Source organism: Molothrus ater, chromosome 7, assembly GCF_012460135.2.
Source record: "Molothrus ater isolate BHLD 08-10-18 breed brown headed cowbird chromosome 7, BPBGC_Mater_1.1, whole genome shotgun sequence".
NCBI lineage: Eukaryota > Metazoa > Chordata > Aves > Passeriformes > Icteridae > Molothrus > Molothrus ater.
In genome coordinates, this window is record NC_050484.2 from 37959354 (window position 1) to 37980412 (window position 21059).

A 21059-nucleotide genomic window follows, 5' to 3' on the forward strand; every position below is an offset into this window, starting at 1 on the left:
GAGCTGGGAAATGAAGTCTCGCCGCAATAAAATAAATGCTGATGCTGAGCCCAGGCTGTTTCAGCACAGAAAAGCCAGAGCTGATGACTCAAGCCCCCTCTGGTCCATTTCTCCTCCCGGCTGACGCTCAGGAGACATCACCAGTTCACGGGCAGAGAACTGAGTGTTTCTGAAGTGCCTCTGTTTGCCCCATAGACCTTTGTACTTTTTTTTTTTTTCTAAATAGCCTCCTGCTCCCTGTTAATTTTACATTAGTCATTGCTTCCAGATTCGACTGTTTGAAGGAAAAGGTGTGGTTGGACTGAGAGCACTAGTGTTGCATGAGCTGGCTTTTCAGTTTTTTCAGCATTGTCAATTTTTGATAAATTGGAGTTTGGAGATTAGTAGATTACAAGGATGATAATGTTTCCCCCTTAACTAATAACTATATTTTTGAGGTCAACATCAAATAGTTTGTTCATTGTGATAAAGATATGGGAACCTACTAAATGTGCTTGTTTAGTTTATGAGGAGACAGTAATTCAGTCCTGTTCATCATCATATTTAAAGTGGCGGGAGTGCGTGTTGGGAGCAAAAGCTTTTTGTTGGCATTTATATACTGTAATGTTTCTGTTAAGCATTACAATGTTATATGCAAGTAAATGTAACATGACTGTGAAAGGTAGGTTGCAGTAACTTTCTCCTTCTGTGAACTGCTCTGCTGCTGCTGAAATAAGATGCTATTAATATTTTTAATTAAGGTAGAAAAGCTGATAGGCCCTTTCCAGTAAAAACTGTGTCTTTTTCCCTTTCATCTTGTTAGATGTTCAGAACAAATAGCAGTACTGATACCAGGAGTTCTGCTTTGAAACACAGTTGGAGAAAGTTTCATGAGAGTCATCTTCTATGAGAGGGGAGAATTTGTTCATTTCTTAGAATGTCAACAAGATAACACCTTTTGGAGTTTGCATTTTTATATAGTAATGCAGGATCCTTTTAACAATGAACAGTTGAATTCAGTCACACAATGTAAACAAGTTATAGGATGCAGTACCTTTTTATAGAAGCTTCTTGCAATAGCAAAACAGTGTCTGTAGTGCATTTTGAGTTATTTTTCATATTTAGTGAGAGCATATGCTATGTACAAATAATAGTAATCCTAATTAGTAATGTGTGTTTGCTGTTTAGTGTAGAAATCTGCATGCACTGAGAGAAGACTCTCTGGAGAAAAGCTGCATTTTAAATGAACAGAAAACATAAATAAGAATTTCATGTACTTCTGCTTCACTTTATGTAGATTATTTCAATACATTTAGTACAGATGAAGAGCTGAAGCAGTTCTGAACTATGGGACTGTGTGAGTAAGGTCTACATTTTGTTATGAGGATTTTTTTTCTTCTTCTTCATTTTGATGCTGGAAATAATCAAGTCCTGTAACATTTGGTTATTTGTTTGGTGCATAAAAGCAGTGGCTAGTTTAGGGAGTTCAGTGAGCTTAACAGTAGACTAGTTTGCTTTAGTACCAGATTTAGTACTTAGTGTAATGTGCAACAGAAAAGTCCCCTAAAAAGCAAGCAGAGCTTGTGATACTTGTCTGGAAAAGCATAGTTGTGAGCCTGTTGTTGGCCACGGTCTGTATCGCTCTCAGTTGCTTTTCTGTCACGTTCAGTGTGTCAGTGGGTCTGGGCGGGTTCCGTGGAGGTGCTGCGGGTGAGCCGCGGCGCTCGTGGCGCGGTGCAGCAGAGCAGTGCCCGGAGCAGAGCGTGTTCCTGGCAGGCTGCCATGGGCTGGGACCCCGCTCCAGGAGTTCCCTGCCCTGCAGGAGCAGCAGCTCCGTGTGCCAGGGCTGCCCGGAGCTGCTGCAGCAACAACGCATTCTGCTACCTTGCACAACAAGCATGTGGACATCTCCCCGGGAGCCTGTGTTGGTGTGGGTCAGAATTCTGGAATTTTCAGCATTTTTGGTTAGGTTTGGTGCTTTTTTTTTTTTTCCTCAGGCAAAAGTAAGATATTAAATCCTTATGAATATGGCATGTGCTGCCAGTCCAAAGTTAAACTGGTTCCAACTTTAGTAATGAGGTGCGAAAGGAGAAAGGCCTGGCATAGCTTTGTGTGCGAGTGACCAGAAACCAGATGTGAAACCGGGCTGTTGGGCATGGCCAGTAGCTATCACTTGCTACCTGCCTCCGCCTTGATTGCAATATTGCTGACAGCAAGGCAGTTCAAATGCTAGTGAAGATGGGGAGTAAACACACAACCGCAGCCAAGCCCAGAGCCAGGGCCTGTGGAAATGGCCCTTCCCAAGGAGCAGGCTGTGCTGGCCCTGGCAGCAGAACTTGGGAATGGAGCTGGAGGGGATGATGGCACCGAGTGATCTCTGGGCATGTTTGGGAGCTTTGCTGATTCTCAGCTGCTTTTCCTAAGGCCTGCGAGATGTCCTAGTTCATTGGATAACTTCTCATGTTCTTTTATCCAAACAGAATACTCATTTATTCTGCTCGGGGGAGGTTTGCGGAGGGAGGGGAGGAGGTGGATAGAGACAGCCAAAAACTGCCTCTAGTGACCTTCCCAAAGCTTTTGCTTGCATGGAAGAAAATCCCAGCATCTTGTCAGTGAAATCTCTGCAGCTGGCAGCAGCGTTCAGACCTTTGCTCCTCTCCCCCTTGCTGCCCTTAGTGCCTCTCTCCTTTATTTTGAGGCAGATGAGAGAGGCCTGGATTTCAGGAGGAAGGAAGGAGTCCATCACTTTCATAGAAGATTAATTATTTTCTTTTTTGGTAGTGGAATATCTGACTCTGTCATTGAAAGGGAAGGCTGAAGGAGAAGGGTCTGGGAGTGGTGTGTCATGGTGGCTCAGCTGGGCCATGGGAGGCTGGAGGCCATGGTACTCAGCCATGGGGCAGTTGTGTGTGTGTCCAGGGCCAGGGAGGACATGGGGCAGCTGTGTGTCCAGGCCCAGGGAGGCTGTGGACTGGCTGTGAGTCCAGGGCCAGAGCGGCCATGTGTCCAGGGCCAGGGAGGCCGTGGGGCAGCCGTGTGTCCGGGCCCAGGGAGCAGCCATGTGTCATGGGGCAGGGAGGCCATGTGTCCTGGGCCAGGGAGGCTGTGGAATGGCCGTGTGTCCTGGGCCAGGGAGGCTGTAGAGCGGCCATGTGTCCAGGCCCAGGGAGGCTGTGGAATGGCCATGTGTCCAGGGCCAGGAGGCCGTGGAATGGCCGTGTGTCCAGTCCCAGGGAGGCTGTGGGGCAGCTATGTGTCCAGGGACAGCCATGTGTCCAGGCCCAGGGAGGACATGGGGCGGCCGTGTGTGTGTGTCCAGGCCCAGGGAGGCTGTAGAGCGGCCATGTGTCCAGGCCCAGGGAGGCCGTGGAATGGCCGTGTGTCCAGGCCCAGGGAGGCTGTGGGGCAGCTATGTGTCCAGGCTCAGGGAGGCCATGGAATGGCCGTGTGTGTGTCCAGGCCCAGGGAGGCCGTGGAATGGCCGTGTGTGTGTCCAGGCCCAGGGAGGCCGTGGAATGGCCGTGTGTGTGTCCAGGCCCAGGGAGGCCGTGGAATGGCCGTGTGTGTGTCCAGGCCCAGGGAGGACATGGGGCGGCCATGTGTGTGTGTCCAGGCCCAGGGAGGCTGTGGAATGGCCGTGTGTGTGTCCAGGCCCAGGGAGGACATGGGGCGGCCATGTGTGTGTGTCCAGGCCCAGGGAGGACATGGGGCGGCCATGTGTGTGTCCAGGCCCAGGGAGGACATGGGGCGGCCATGTGTGTGTGTCCAGGCCCAGGGAGGACATGGAATGGCCGTGTGTGTGTCCAGGCTCAGGGAGGCCATGGAATGGCCGTGTGTGTGTCCAGGCCCAGGGAGGACATGGGGCGGCCGTGTGTGTGTGTCCAGGCCCAGGGAGGCTGTAGAGCGGCCATGTGTCCAGGCCCAGGGAGGCCGTGGAATGGCCGTGTGTCCAGGGCCGGGAGGCCGTGGAATGGCTGTGTGTGTGTCCAGGCCCAGGGAGGACATGGGGCGGCCGTGTGTGTGTGTCCAGGCCCAGGGAGGACATGGGGCGGCCATGTGTGTGTGTCCAGGCCCAGGGAGGACATGGAATGGCCGTGTGTGTGTCCAGGCCCAGGGAGGCCGTGGAATGGCTGTGTGTGTGTCCAGGCCTAGGGAGGCTGTGGAATGGCCGTGTGTGTGTCCAGGCCCAGGGAGGACATGGGGCGGCCATGTGTGTGTGTCCAGGCCCAGGGAGGCTGTGGAATGGCCGTGTGTGTGTCCAGGCCCAGGGAGGACATGGGTCGGCCATGTGTGTGTGTCCAGGCCCAGGGAGGCTGTGGAATGGCCGTGTGTGTGTCCAGGGCCGGGAGGCTGTGGAATGGCCGTGTGTGTGTCCAGGCCCAGGGAGGTGACTCCAGCACAGGCTTGCCCTCCTTTCAGGATGGGCTGTGTGAGTCAGCCCTCCTTCCTGAAGAGCCAGTGGTGTCTGCTGGGAACCGGCCCAGCCAGTTCCCTGCTGCCTCTCCTGCCTTTCCTCCCTGCCTGGCAGAGCCTGTGGCTGCCGGGATCCGTGGAGAGTGTCTGGGGCTGTCTTCAACTTTCTGGTCCTCTTCGTTGCATCCCGCTCTTACGGGAAAACAAAGATGACTTTGGAAAGCTGGGAAAAATCTGTTCTTTGAGTATGGTGTCTTTAAACAAGGTGCTGTTTTAACAGAGTTTTTGGCATGCTTTTGTTATACATGTGTTTTCCTACTTTAAGTAATTTTACTATATTAAGAAAAAGAAATTGCTATTTTTCTCCAAAATGTCTCCATGACCATCTCTTGTAGATCTCCCCCCCTTTTTTTTAACTTTGCGCAGCATTTTAGAGATTTTACCTAGCTAGGTAAGAAATTTCCTTACAAGGAATTGAAGACCAGTCAACTTCCTGTTTAATTGCTTTTAAAGATAATTAAAATATATCTTAATTTTAGTGGAGAAAATGAAACCAGGAGTTGTTACTTAATTTGAGAGTCATTAAACCATTATTCAAGAAATAAGTAAAATTAACCCCCCATGTAGTGTTCCAACTGAAATGTAGTGTGTTTTTGTGAACCTTCAATTAACATTATAGTTGATCTGATGTTTTGATTGATGTTGTGATGAATTCATTATTAAAGAGCAGAAAGGAATCTATTGTAAATTCTTTGAAGGTGCACAAGTTGAAACTTGCATTCTGCATCACAGCTCAGTGGGGGGATTTTTAATGTATTTACTGTTTGTGGATGGGTTGGTGGTTGTGGGCAGTGCATGAAATCCCCCTGTGGCTATGGGATCTATGGGATGTGTGAGGCAGGTGGTTCACAGCCCCTGTGCAGGCTGTGGGATGAGCTGGCCTTCAGGGTTCGCTGAGTTAGTGCAGAGGAGTTTAGGGCACCAGACTGCCATTCCCTGATGAGTGAGATGCATCTCAGAGCATTGCATGGGCGAGCCCTGATGGGATTTGCTTGCCTTGGGGCACCTGTGCTGGCTGGTGGTAGGGGTAGCTGTGCTAGATTGGTCCAAGAAATGCCCTCAGACTGACTGGGGCCACCTCCAGCAGCTTTCCTAGTGCAGGTAGGGAAAGGAGTAGCACAGGTCTGGGAGCAAGCGAGGAAAAGAAGGAGCTGTGGTGTGATGCCAAATATCACCTTTTGTCCTATGAGGTCCAGCTGTAAGGAACAAGGAAGAAGCATTAAACAAATTCTAGATTTCTGTTCATTTCTGTGGGTACCAAAAACTTTTCCTGTCTTTATCTTCTTATCAAAAGCTCTTTGTCTTCTGTCTGTGGTGTGTCTAGCCAAAGACTATCATCTGGGCTATGCTTTTAACAAGTTTTTATAAATGGACTCAAAAGCATTTGCATTACACGTGTCCAAATAGAAAGCACCTAATCTATCCCTTAGTTTGCTCTATATGATGTAACTTAATGCCATCTGTGCTAGAAATCAGATGTGAATGGGAGATGTCCATTTTGTGGTGGATTTCTATCCTCTTCCCCAGGAAGGCAGCAGCAGGCAATGCGTCCTAGGTGCTCTGAAAGGAAACCTCTTCAGTTCCAAACCTGTGTTCTTCACTGTCTTGCCTTGGCAGAACTTCCTGTTGTGTAGTCTGGGAATTAAGTATTGACACATTTGTTATCATACAGGTAAATCTGATTGGTGAAAACTAAAACCACAGAAACTCACCTCTCTCTGAAATGGTTTCAGACAAATGATAATTCTTTAAATTTAAAATATTGGCAGTGAGATGACTGGTACAACACATCACTTGTTTCTGGGAGCATGTTTATATTTTGGATGGGAAATGAAAAAACATTGAACCCAGAAATCTCAGACTGGCTTGTAGACTTGTGAGATGTGCCCATTTGCTCTGTGTTATTGGGACTATCACATAAAGAAAGAAAATTCTGAGGTTTTTTAGTTTTGCTATTGTTCCTTAGCATAAATCATAGCAACAGCATACACTGAGATTTAGGAAACGTCACTGTCATTAAATACATTCTTTTCCAGAAGATACTTAAAAAAAATTCCTAGTTTAGTGTTTTTCACAGAATAGATACTGGCAGAAAAACTTCCTGTGGTTCAAGAACTTGACACTTCTTAAGGAAGTTCTGAAGTTCTGGTAGAGAGCACTGCCTGTTGTGGGATGCTTTTTGTGCAGGCTGACGTAGTCAGTCTTTCAACACTCAGTTTTTTAATTTAGTTGTGGAACCCAGGTTATTTTTAAGCAGGAAGAAAATTCACCAGGTCATGTACTGACACTGAGACAAAATCAAAAAACTGCAACAACAAAAGACCCAAATCCCAAAAAACAAAAAAAAAAAATCCTGAAGATATGTGGTTAAAAGTGTTGAATTAGCAAAGCACACTGAATCCAGGAACTGGATTTGTCTGATGAGCTACTGAGTTTTATTTTGGCTAACTTGAGTGCTCTGAAAGGAACCACCCACTGTCCATCGGGAGCTGCTGCTGCATTGATCCAGTCTGGAAATGTAGTCACACAGTGGAGGAGGATAACATTCTGTATTAAACTTAATGCATTTATTGCTGTTCATAATGGGTAGATTTTAAATAACTTATTTACTGTTGTAAATATAGATACAAAAGAAGATATCCTGAATCACAACTTCCTGCTTTTAGGAGGTGTGAAGTGCATTATATTTAGGAAGTCTTGCCTTGTTAGAATGCAGCAAATGCTATTTTAGTGATACAGTTCATTGTATTAATTAATATAGTAACATTGAATTGGTTTGTATTACTAGTATATTGATTTAACCTATAATATTAATATATTTTAGACTGAATTTTGAAATATGAAAGGAAGTTATTTTTTCAGATAGCAAAGATAATTCAAGTTATTGCAATTTTTCCAGAAGTTTCCTTTTTTTTCTCTGTATCTCAATGTGTCACAGGAATCATATTGCAACAGAACAAAAATGTTTTACTATGGCACTATTCCAGGATTTTTTTGTTTTTTTTTGGGTTTTTTTTGCTTTTTTGGTTTTTTTGAGAGTTGAAGAATATGCTTTATGTGCAGCAGTGCACACTGTAGGGTGATATTTCCTCCTGGTCAGGTGTTCCCAGTTCAAAAGGGACCGTGTGGTGCAGGCTGTGTTGGTCGGGCTGTGTGCACCTCCCTCAGGTAGAGCAGCTGTGGAGGTTGCAGCTCGGAGCACCAATGACTGCATGGAACCCAGTCTGCACCAATCCAAACAACAAACCCCTGCAGCAGGCTGGCCGGAATCCTCAGCTCTTCGCTGAGTGCTGGAGCTGTTTTCACAGAGTTCACTGAATCCTGTCTTTCTAAACTGATTGCTCTGCAACTTGGTGTTGTGATTGAGCATGGTGAAAACAAAGGACTGCTGCACAGACACTTTCTGTGCTTTGAAGCATAAACATGACCTTTGTCCTTGTGCATGGAGGCTGATTGATCATGCCTTAGAAGAATGCCCTGGTGTGAAAGGTTCAGACAGCCTTTCCTTCAGCTGTGCAGCACTCAGGAAGGCCTCATTCCACAGGCCAGCAGCTGCCTTGTGCTCGTATGGGATGTCCTCACACAATGAAGAACTGCTAACTCTGAGCAGATGACTTCTAGAGTTGCTCTTGCTTCTCTTGGAGCTGATAATTGGTTCTTCCTTCCCCCAGGTTCCCTGACACAGGCAGGCCTTTGGAAGAACTTGTTACTGTTGTCTGCATGGCAAATAGCCACCTGCCTGTGAGGGTTTGCTTTCCAAATATTTGACGGGTCTGTCTCACTTCCAAGTCTTTAGTGGGCAAACTTGAACATGTTGGAGGAAGGCGAGCCAAGCTGTGCTGCTGCATGGATTGTGTTCGGCTGTTTCCCTCCTTGCACAGGATCTCGCAGAGGCTGCCTTAGCTTGGATCTCTGGACTTAAAACTATCCTCTAGCTGACTGAAATGGTTTGCATCTTGCACAGAATTATAGCCAGAATAGAGATTTTTATCTTGGAATTTTTTTTACCTTGGATTTTTATCTTGGAAGCAAAAATGCCTTGTAAGTCCAAAATTCAAGGGTGGTGTGTCCTTTTCCCTAGTACAAACATAAATACTACCTGTGAAAGCTCTGCTATGTCATGCTGCTAATGCCCAGGAACTAATTAACAACTAGCCCCAGAGCCTCTGCTCTGGCAACTTATAACAGCCTGGGGCAGGAGGAGAGCAGGGATGTACTTGGGATGTCTAGACAGGCTTCTTAACGTCCTAAATTTTTACAACCTTTATTTTATCAACCCTCCCATTGTACCGCTGTCTTTTGGATTTACACTTGTCAATGTATTCTATTAATTCTTATTCCAAGGTATGAGGTGAAAATCCTTATAGAAGAGTTTAGTCTGTTGAAATTCAAAACGGTTAAGCTTGCTTTACCTGTATTTCAGAACCAAGTTTTGTTTGGTTCTAGACATCAGATGAATAACCACTGTTCTGCAATTTCTTTTGTTGCAAGAATCACTTGAACCTGGAGCTTTTAAAAGATTCCTTACAGACCATGGGAAAAAAACTTCTAGGAAACTGCTAATGCTTGGTTTTCCTTCAAAGTATTTATCCATTTTACACAACTTTAAAAAAGATATTGTAAGTTGGAATTTATCTCCTTTACAATTACGTCCCCATAATTTAGCTGAATCTAGTGATTCCAGACTGGAAGATGCGATGTTTGTGCAGCCAGCTCATTTCCTAGTGGAGGCTGGGAGAGAGCCCCAGGGTACAGAACACCCACTGCTCAGGTCCCTGTCAGTGGGGATTAGCCAGAGGGATCTCTGCTCTGCTGCACTGGAGCTGTTCTAAAGGGTTTGTGGATAGCTCAGTTTACCATGGCTTGTGATATTTGGACCTTTTCACTTTCTGAAATGACACAGTTCGGTGGGAAGACAATGCTTGTCACTGAGGTTATGCTGTTTTTTGGAATACAGTGCTTGTTAATGCATTGGCTGATCATTCACATAGTGCCTGGAGTGAGCAGCTCTCTGCTCTGTAGTGATGGGGACTTTGTTTGCCTTTCAAAGGCCCTCACTGATGGACAGCCTTGTATGCTTCAAAGTTCAGACTTCCTGCCAATCTACTTTTTCAATATGAATGTGAATCACTTTGGTGTGTTAAATTTGTGAGACCTACAACTTCATAGATCTATGAACACTAATGGCAACCTTTCCATTTAAGTGTGCATCGGTTTTTCACTCAGTTTTCCTTGAAACAAAAGCTGGAGTTTGATATGATTAATCTTGTCCAGGATACTGGCAGTGGGCCTGTGAAGCTGACTGAGGTGGTGCTAATCCCTGGCTTTATTTCTGTTTTGCCTTTTTTGTCCGGAAGGGTGTGTTAGGAGATGCAGTGACTCTGCCTCTCACCTGGCCAACACTGATCATTTCTTCTTCTAGATGAAAGAACATGTCTGTCAGACTTCCTGCAGTGTAGGATCTCTGTGGGTTTACAAAGCAGATTCAAAGAGAATTGTGACTTGTGTGTGCAGAGTGACTTGGGTAGAGGACAATCAGCATGTCCCCCAAGTTATTGTTTATTTTGCTCATTTGGGCGGGTTACAGCAGCTGTGGCCTTGACTTGCTCCTACACTGGACTGACAGGATCAGATCCCCCTTTGTCCCGGGTGAACTTAAACCATGATGTGAAGTCTTGACACAGTACTGGAGGAGGGAGACAAAGTGACTTGAACTAATGGTTTTCACATGCCAGCTTGTACTTTAAATGAGGCGGAACTTGAACGTGTGATTTTGTGGGTATGCAGATGTTCCTGGCATTGCTATGGGTGGATGATAAATGCAGTAATAGCTTTGGTTGTTAGTTGAGCTCCTGTGTGAAGATACAGGTGTGTGTTTTATTAGAGTCCTAACTGAAATGGCCCTGCCACAGGAGGAAAGCAAGCAAATCACCTTGATTTGACCTTAACATTTTCCAGCTTCAGAGATGCCAGCAGAATGTGAATCAAAACAGTACTGCCTGTAAACACATCCCAGAGGAGCCAGCTACTTTCTGCTGGTTTAACTCTGATTGAAGGAGTTTGACTCCCTTTAAGTTAGATATGATTTTATTTGTACAAATAAGAAAAAACAAGTCAGATGAACCAGTATGATAGGAATCCTCTCTATGGCTCCTAACAGTGCAATTACAACAGTGGAGAAAATAGCCACCAGTAATTCTATTCTCCAATGGTATATTCACTGTACTTTTTTACTTTTCCAAAATGTTCATTTCACTAGGAAATTTCCTAATTTGTAGCTACAGTGATAAATTGGTTTATGGTCATTTAAGACATGTTTGGTCTTCTCTCAAATGTTTCCTTATCCTTATTTTTACACCAAGTATTCATAGAAAACAGTATCTGCTCAGTTTCTATTTTGAAAGGTTTCTGGTGATGAAAAAGGAGGATTTGGTTTCTTTATCATCATGACAGCCTTTGAATTCAGGCAGACGAGCAGAACCGACTGCAAATGTGAGAATCAAGGCCTGTGCCAGGTGCTGAGTTAACTTCCATTTCGTTCTAAGGGGAGCAACACTTCAGATTCTCTGCTGGAAGTGTGTTTTTGATGCCCTCTGCAACAGCATGTGCTGTTACTGTGGCCATCTCTCAGGAGCAGCTATGTTCTTCTCTCCATTCACCTCTTGATGATGACCTTGCTGTCTGTCACAGAAACTTTCTTTGTTCACTGTCTGTGATTTGGGTAAAGAGCATTGGCGAGATTAATGCCCCATGCCCTTCTTGCCTACCACACCCCCCCCAAATTTGGAAGATATGAAAACCCGTTGTTTTGCCAGTGTTAAGAGCGATCAATCAAAAGGCAATTCCTAGTGGAGAAACTTCTCTCTGGATGGAGAAGTTAATTCTACTTCTTTGTCTTCCTTCCCTTAAGCAGGCTGCATACATAAAGATGGTCATTTGACAACAGAGACTGTGTTTACCTTTGTCTGAGGCACCTGCTGGGCTGTTACCTGGCTATGTTTTCTCTGCAGACAGATGTTTCTGTCATCCTTAGTTGCTGCGCTGCTTTAGCTTGCTTGTCTCCAGCTTTCTCATAACTCCATTATTATTTGACTTGGAAAACAGCAGCAGGCAGGTAGATTTCTCCTCTCCCCTTAGGCTAGGAAGGGAACATCAACCTTCTTTTGCATTTGTATCTCTTTTTAAAAGTAGGTATGCTTCCCAGATAAGGACTCCTCTATTAGCTTAGTTATATGCCTCTGTGTGTCATCCCTTCCACTGCTTTGGATAGCTATGAATTTATTTGGGAGCAGGAGATCAGCTCTTCTAGGTTCAGCTGGTTCATATCACCACATTGTTTCCTATTTTGTAAGACTGGTTCTTCTTAAATCCACCACTTAAGTTACAGTTCTGTTACTTGAATTGCCTTTCCATTTAGGAATTTAATCACTCCATAGCAATTTTGGCAACTGATTTTTTTCTGTTCTGTCTTTTAGTCTTGAGTTTGTTGAGTAATCTTTTTTATTTAACTGCATTTTTTTGTCACCATATCCATTAAATGAGTAGCTGTGCCCAGGACTGTGCTGATTATTCGTGCCTCCATTGATGTCTAGAGCAGCTGGGTCTCACAGGACCAAGATTCTGGTGGTATTTCTTTCTAACAGAGCTTGCACCCCAAAGTGTGAGTGGCCACTACTAGCAGCTGTCTCTTGTCTGCTGTTAGAGATTGACTGAACAGCGTTAATGGCTATGCTGTAACCTCTATCTTTTGTCATGTGAAGGAACTCCAGTTACAAAACTGAACAGCCTTCAGAGAGGTAATTACCTTCTTTGACTTCTCTTGGTGACATGACTGTTCCTATCCTTTGAATTTTGCTTTGGTCAGTGGGTCTTACAATTCTCTGATGGATTAAGGCTGTAACTAATAAATTACAAATACGACAGAAGTCTATTGTGAAGACAGTGAATTGATAGCTTACTAAGGAAGCCCCTTTTTTCTGTTGAAAGTTGGTAGCTTTGAGCATGCTGTACTTTGTACCAGTTCTTCAATCTTTTGCTAAGAGGTTGTCAGTGAGGTTGGGTCATCAGTTCTTTGGAATTCAGTGTGAAACCTGCAGTTCATATTGCCACTCCAGTAAACAGTTTTACTTTAATGAAGACTTACTTGAGGATAATGGATTCTAAAGACTTGTCCCACCCCTGCATGGTGTTTGTTGGCCTAAGGTATGGAACAAGTAACCAGCCTTGTGTCAGAGCTTTGTCCTGTGCCAGCTCTGCCACCTTTTCCTCTCTTTAAATGCTTTCATTTCTCATTCCTGTGCAGGACAGGGGTAGTGATGGTAGTGATCTTGGCTTTGAAAGAGAATCAGACTGGCTTCACCAAGATGAGGGCTGGCTCCCTGGCACTGCTCTGGCCTCAGAGGCACAGGTGTGCCAGCAGTGCCACAGTGCTCCTGCTGTCCCTGGCACCGGGACCACGGCAGCAGTGTGTGGCCAGGACAGTACTCCTGGGAGGAAGCCTGGGTTCTTCTGGGCTGGATTATCAGCCTGGCATGGTTCTGCTCAGCCTCGTGCTGTGTTGGGTGGTGGCTGCCCTGCCTCAAGGGAGCTGTGCTCGGGTCCCTGAGTGCCCAAGGACAGCAGCTCTCCAGGATGTCACCCCAGGACACATGGGCAGGGTACTCTGTCAGTTCAGTTGGAGGTAAATACTGTCTTCTAAGGTGACCATAAGGGACAAGGGACTTCTTCCTTATTCCTGGGCATATCCTTTCTGTGGCTCACCAAGAGGATGATGACAGGCAGCAGCAGCATCAGTATTAAGAACAGATAAAAATGGGACAAGGTAATGTGTGTGCATGTTTACCCTGCTGGATGGGAATGTGCTGATCTGAAGTCTGCATTACTAACCTTGCTGAGGGCTACTTTTAAAGCATATAAAAAAAGATTTTGACACTATTCATCAGAAGATGCGTGCTGAGTCTTATTTGGAATTAACCAGCAGCATTACCGTAGAGAAACAACTTACAAAATGTATTTACCATTTTAAAGAAGCAGCTTCTTTGAAAACATTATTTGAAGTAATAATTATGTGCAGACTAAATATATATATATATATATATATATATATATATGACATTTTTCATCAAGTTTTTATTGGGCTTTTGTCAAAAAATGTGACAAAAGAAGTGCAGAGTTACACATTTCTTTTAAAGGTAGATTTTTGAGCCTACTTTTGCCCCTCCTTTCTGGGCATGTTCACATTTGCTCTGGTATTTGCAGCTTTACCTCTTAGGTCGTATGAGAACTGAAGTAATAGAGAATGTCCTATATTATATTGAGTTAAAGAATAAAAACCAATGGTTTGAACCTCTGTGGAATTCCTGTGCTACTGCTGAGAAGCTCAATTTTAAATGTTTTGGGTTTGAAGTGGTCTCTCACAAATAGGCAAGAAAATGCTATTAGGTGGATACGCATTCTTTTTCTATCTGTGATCAATCCTGCTGTCTGTGATACCAAGAAGATAACCAGCAGCTGCCTTAGAGCACCTTACTGAGGTGGTTCATTTTAGGTGGCATGAATGGTCTGTGTGCCAAGTATTTTCAGCTGCTGCAATCCAGTGGTTGGGGTGTTGGTGATGCCTCCCTTCCGCACAGGGCTCAGCGCTGCATCCTGCCAAGGGGGCCGGTTCCTGCCCCGCGCTCCTGCTGCCTCTGCCGCACTTTGCGGCGCCCGGAAGGGACAGGTCAATAGCAGCTCTCTGAAACTGTACATGTTCTTATGGAGCTGAAGTAAGACATGCTAAAAATGGAAAGATATGCCTCTAACTACAATTACCCCGTAAGCGTTACATAAAAGAGCAATAAAGAGCAATCTCGCAAGTGGTGGAAGTGCATTCTTTTCTGCTGGTGTCATCCAGGAGTGTATTTCCTGAGTTGTTGTATTGACATTCTCCTGGACTTGCAGAGAGCAAGCAGGAGCAGGCTTTCTCAGGTTTGAAAGTGGAAATCCCCTAAAACGCTAATTAATTGTTGTCTTTTTTTCAAGACTTAAAATTGCGTAATTTTCCAACTCCCTCCTTGTTACTGAGAGGCTTTGCTTTTTAGCAAAGATTTTAAACCCTTCATTCTGAGATTTGTGTTACAGCACAGTGAAAATAACTGGTTGAGTTTGTATCTTCACTATTGGTAGATATACTTATTTAAATATATCAGTATTAATTGTCAGGCATATCTAAGTGTGAACATTTATTTTTTTCTATTATGTGTAGATGTGAAATTATCTAAAAAATCATGTTCGTTTGAGTTTGGAAGGGCAAAAAGGAACCCCTGTATTCCATTTAGAAAAGACAGCAGCACTTAAATAATTAATGTCATTTATGTTGTCTGTTACTGGCAAGAAGGTAGCTGTAGCTCTTTTAAATATTATCCTTGATTATTATTTTGTCTTTCCTGCAGTGACTTCACTATTTTGGCTATTACTGCTTTTCCCAAAAGTCTCTGCTTTATATCCGAACACAGGCAACTTCTGCATAAAATTTGCTTTCATTTGGTTGCTTTCTTCTGACTTTTCAATTGATCCAGCTTGACATTGGGTGCACAAAACTTCAGTGAAGCAGTCTGGGAAGATTGTGCATTTTCAATGCAGTGCAAAATGGAAAAGAAGCAGGAGTGATCAGTGAAGTACCTTATTTTTCTTTTCCCTCTCTTTTCTTTGCCAGGGGAAGGTACTTTGATTATAGGCATCCCAGCTTTGTGTTTTCCTCAGAGCTGTTGTTTTGCAGTGTCTGCTTTGATGCAGGACTTGGTTCTCTGTGTCACCTGCATTACCTGGAGTGTGAGTGAGGCAGGGCAATGCCTGGGAGGTGAAATTGGGTATTGCTGGGGGCGATGAGCAGACTTCAGCGTTTGGTGTGTTGGGGTCAGTTGGGTTTGAGCTTGCTGTTTGTTCTGAGCTGCATTCTCCTGTAGTTCCTGCCCTCTGCGTGCTGGCCCACCCCTCCCTGCTTTGTGTGTCCCTGCCCCAGCCATGCCCTATGGAATGCCTACGGGTGCCAGCCTGTGCTGCTGTGCCAGGGAGCGCAGCTGTGACAGAGCGCGTCCCAAGCTGCCTTTCCGTGCCAGCCAACTGCTGCCTTGGGTTCAGCTCCCTAAGGAGGTGCCCTGGTCACCTCTCTTTTCCCCAGGGCTCTCACCTTGGCTTTCTTGGTTGTGTCTCACAAAGCCACATGGCAGTGTCAAGACTACACCCAAATGTGTTTCTCTAGTGCTCTTGTCATTCAACAAAATTAGGTAGATTTGATAAAACAAGCCCACGCTTTTTTCCCAACACTTGAAATTCTAGTGCCTGTTACTGGTTTTGGTGTGCTTAATTGCCCTGCTCAGGAATTAGCATGTGACTAGAATATAGGGCAGGGAATTAAAAGGTAGAAATAAGATTGGTGTTGTTGTGACTACTCTTTGAGATTCCTTTGATGTTAGCATCTAAAATACGTTTGAGTCATACTTTCAGTCTTTCAGGAACTGAGGCAGGAAAGCTATCTAAATTGCATCTCCAACTGGTAAACTTTGATGGCAAAATGTTGCCATCTCATGACAAAATTGCATGCCTTTAGCAGATTTTACAGGAAGAAATCTTTTTCACTGTGAGCAGAAAATTGCATCGTAGGATCTTGTAGTGCTGCATAAAGATGCAGTTCTGCCACACAGCAGGAAGCCTGTGAATGCTGTTCTTAAAGTTTCTCCTTGTTTTAACTGAGCATCAGCAAAGAACCATATGCCTTCATTCAGTATTTGTTTTGCTTCTTGACCAACTTTCCACACTTAATTCCACACTTAATTCACAAGTGCGATTTCCACACTTAATCTTCATTCCTTCAATATATAGTTGTCTGTCTCTCTGACTTTTTTTGTTGCTGTATGCTGGATTACCTACATTTTGCACTGTGGATGTCTGTTTTGGTGTATAGTTACAATTATTGACTTTATTTAATGTACCATTGACCTGACTTTTCCCCCCTGTGGCATTTCAGCAAAAGGTTTCCCTGCCTAGCCAGGCACTTTAACCTGAGCCTGCCTAATTTTGTAGCTGTGTTTCTGTCACCTACCCTTGCTACAGGAAGGCCTATGGTCACTTGGATGGGAACAGTTTCTATGATTTTGTGTTTATCAACATTGGCTCATTCATCTTTCCTTGTGGTTTTCCTCAAATTAGTCAGTTGTCCTTGATCTCCTCTAATTGTGATATCATTTGTAAATTTTGGTGTTCACAACTCTTCATCTCTTCAAAAAGTATTAGTAGAAATACTTAATTATCTATAGAGTAGAGTTATGTGTAATCCTACTACAGTACTTTCAATTTTGAGGGGTGAACAAAATCAAATACACATGGGAAAATATCACCTTCGGGATATTGGAGAACTGATGAAAGTATTGGTAATTGTGGCCTGAAAACCCAGATGCTTGTTGCCTAATTCTTAAAATTTCCTTCTACATTCAAGGAGTTTTTTAAACTTCTAGCTTGGAGAACAGAAGAGGAGAGAGCTTCATTTGCTTAAATGTAAAAGTTTGCAGGTAGAATGTTCTTGGCAGCAGAGTTTTGCTGTGGAGTTCTAATTCAGGGCAATAGGAAGAGTAATCTGCAGTTTAGTAATTGATGAAACTTCATTTTAGTAAATGAACTTTCATCAATTACTAAACTGCAGATTATTCTTCCTTTTGCTAATCGGAAGCCATGTTTGGAAAACAGTGGTATTCCTCAATTTATGTTTATGGTATGCAAGAATTTGACATTTCTGTAGTAGTCATTTGGGCAGGAGCATCCACCGGTAGCACTGAAGAACTCATGAATGTATCCTGAGTAAAAGCAGGGTTTCAGCGTGGTCAGTTTTCAGTTTTGCAGGGGCACAGTCGGGTTGCTGTCCCTGCCGCAGGCGGCTGAGCGGCCGCCGGTGCGTGGCTCGTTCCTGAGGCATGGCTGGCCCTGCAGATGTGCAGGCTGTGCTGCCAGTGAGCACACAGCTGTGCAGGGGAGGCACTGCTCACAGCTGCTTGCTGTCTAAAGGCAGGAGATGACTGCCTTGGTGGCAGCCAGCTCCACACCATCTCAGGGACACATGTGACACCACATCGCTCAAAACTGGCATTGTGCAAACAGGGAGCTGTGGAAGTCTGTAACTCTCCAGCTGTCTTTTGTAATGGGAATTGTAGCTGATAATTGTTATCATTGAGAAAATTTTTTGTATAATAATTTTTTTCAAATATATTATATGATGAAATTGAGAAGCATACTTTTATAAAGGCATATAACATATATTTGGGTTGCTAATATTTCTGAGGCATGTCTCCCTGCAGGTAGTGAGCATTCTCTCTAGCAATAACATAGTCACACTTGAGCAATAATTTTGCTAGGAGAAAATACAAGTAGAAATTGAACAGCAGTTGCAGCCATTGTTGTGATTGGCAGTGTTCATATCTGTACTTACAGCCATTCTCATTTTAATTGCCATTTGCTTGTTTGTAGTTTTCGGGTGGGAGATGGAGCGGGCACAGGTTTGTTTGGAGCTGGGGCGCAGGGCAGCAGTGCTGTCAGCACAGCATGCCTATGCTGCAGGGTCTCAGCTGTCAGTCTGCAAGTCATGTTGTTCTGTGAAATTCATTCTGCAGGACTTCATACCTGCATTAATTGCATCTATTCCAATACCAAACTGAGAATTTATCCTTCTGTGCATGGTTGGATGAGTAATTGATGAATGCCCTAGCCACCTGACGGCCTGTTTGGAAAACCTGAAATCCTTCTGTGGTGCTACGTGTCCCTCCTCCCCCTCAGTCTGCGATAGAAGAGAGACTGAACTTCATCCCTCGAGATCAATCTGCTGTCTGTTTGCTGTTCTGCAGAGCTGGCTTTGAGCACTGTGCTCTGATGAGGCTCTGTTCAATGGCAGTGGATTTGGATACTTCAGCAGAAAAGAGCAACACAGACGTGGGATGGCCCAAAGGGAAGGTTCAAATTTGGGGTCTCTTTTTTCTTATAAGTCATGGAGCCTTGTTGACTTAAACTACTGAAAACTCTATTTATTGCCATTTAGCTTCTCGTGCTTCATACGTTTGCCAAGTGTAAATGCTCTCCAGACATCTTTCAGATGACAGAGGCTTCTTTTCAGGTGAGCTACAGACAGTGCCTCAGGCCTTGAAGGACATGGTTATAAATATGTCTTTATTCAAAATGGTTGTCTTGCTGTACATGTCTGATACCTTCTGGTGAATGGCTCACTTGAAAGCTATAAAAGATATTAGTCTTGTGAGCATGTTACAACTAGATATTTGTGGATGTCGAATCTTGCCTGCTCACTGGAGTGGAGTTAAAGTATGTAGCCAAAAAAACCCAAAAAACTGTCTTTTCCTAGGAACTGTAACAAAAATATGTTTATCAAATGCTAGGGTAATGTACATTTTAAGATTTTAATCAGGATACAGTACCAAATGGTTTTTCAACCTGCATATATTTAAGTAAAAAACAAAAAAATTAAAAAGAGGAAAAAATATGTGTTGTAAAGAAAAAGGGATTAGGAAGGGGCTAAATTTAGTGGTAAATCAGTTAAACATCTCCCACGTTTCTCAGGGAACAGCTCAGGTGTGTGTAGGTTTCCTTTTTGACTATGGGACTCAGTCTGCACAACTGTGCAGGTGGTTTTTATCCTGCCATTACTGAAGTTACTTTCTTCTGTGTTTTCATCAGGTAACATGTTTATTTTCTTGATTTCATCCTTAAGTCCGCATGAACTTGTGCACTACTAATGTCCATAAAGAAAACATGTCTTGAACACAGTGGCTAGCCTGCAGTTGATGTTTGGAGTATCCTCCCCTACTGCATCTGGAAATTTCAAACCCTGTCTTTTATGTAAACACTGAAGCCATCTTTCACAGAATCCATTTTTAGTTGCTTGCATCATCCTTGCAAGCGGGTAAGTTGTCATCTGCTGCCTCTCCACCCAAAGACATTCTGCAGGCTGGCAGACAGAACGCAGAGCGTGGTTCAGTCACTTGGTTTCAGGAAGCTCGAGCATATGAATCCCTGCCTGGTTCTTAGGTGAGCAGCTCTGGCCTTGCAGCAGGGTGGAACCAATGGGAACTGCTCCTGGAAGTGTTCTGACAGCTCTGTGAAGGAACCTGAAAACAGATAAATTTTAATCATATCTTCCTGTAAAAACTAGAAACGTAGTACGGCTTCTTCAGGTTTTGACTTTTCATGCACACTGTAAAGGATGAGCAGAGTCTTTGACCAAGAGCTGAGATTTGCCTTGTTGTTCTCAGTGTAGATATACAAGAATAACTTTGTCATGTAGTAAATAATGTTAGTGTCCCAACAAGATGATTTTAGCTTATAGGAGCTTTTCCCCTCTGTACTAATGAGTATATGTCTAATATCATTGGTAATTTACTATTGTTCCTTGAATTACCCCTGTAGCTAGATAAATGTGAGGATTTTCAGTGATGAGAGGGTGTCCATTGTTTTTTGCATGTTTCTCTCATGAAATAAATACAACATTATTATTATTATCATCATCATCATCATCATCATCATCATCATCATCATCATCATGGCCTAGCTGGCAGAGTTGGTAAGAATTTTATTACCTCTTCAGCATGAATTGTGCTGGTGACTGTTCTTACTGGCTGCAGGTCAGCAAGGGGAGGCTCAGAAACAGGGAACATAGGTAAGAAGCATATTTGGAAGAATAACCAATGTAAGGAAGGCAGGAGGAATACGAAGGGAAGGGATTAGGAGGTTGTGAAAAAGCACCACTTCTGTCTGGCATCAATCCTCAAAAGGTCTGGCTTTTTCTTGGGCCTGCACTAAAAGAAGTGGGATTATTTGGTACTGGCAAAGCTGTCTGGATGTATCTAGGACAATAACAGGAGGAGCACTGAAAAGTGGGAAGTAGAGACTAATGACAATGAAAACTTAACGTATGGTTTACTACACTTGGTTTAGTGATTTCTCATATTTCTTCTCTGTTTCTCAGTAGCGTGTTCTTGCTTCCTTGTGTCAGTGATTACTTGGCTGCAAGATCAGCTGGCTCAGGAAAACACACCCCTATCTGGTCCCCAAAAGCATGGCCGAGTCAGATGAGCTCCCTAACTGCTGGCTTTGCAGTGTCTGACCAGTCAATCTGACACAAAAGAAGGTATTTCCCCGGTTCCTTCCCTGTGTGCTGAGAGCAGTGTGAGAGCCCGGCCTGGCCTGCTGCTGGAGCCACCGGGTGACTCTGCCCAGCCCAGTGCAGGGGGCAGTGGAAGGACAAGGGCTGGGGGGCTTCAGGAGCTGGGGCTTGCGTGAGCCACGTGAGCAGAGCAGGGGGTGCACACTGGAGGCAGCACTGTCCTCTGAAGGGGCAGTTATGGGGCTGTTTAGGTTGCCCAGTGTGGGGGTCCTTGCTGAACCCTCCATGGATAGAAAGCTGTCTTTATGGTGGCTTGGTTTGCTCTGCTTTGATTTACTGTGTGGTTTCATAAAGCCATTTGAGTGAGTCTCTACAGCAGAGAGGCTGGGAAAACCACTGTTCTCAAAATTATTTTGGGGTATTTCAAACTGGAGGCTTCAAATTGAGCAGCTTTGTCTTTCTTGCACAC

The 21059-nt window shown here is 44.2% G+C and overlaps 1 protein-coding gene across 1 annotated transcript in view; it reads left to right on the top strand.

The window, feature by feature from the left end:
- PKP4 (plakophilin 4) overlaps nt 1-21059 on the top strand; it is a 69014-nt gene that overhangs the window by 1079 nt on the left and 46876 nt on the right. The gene's annotated exons all lie outside the window — the stretch shown is intronic.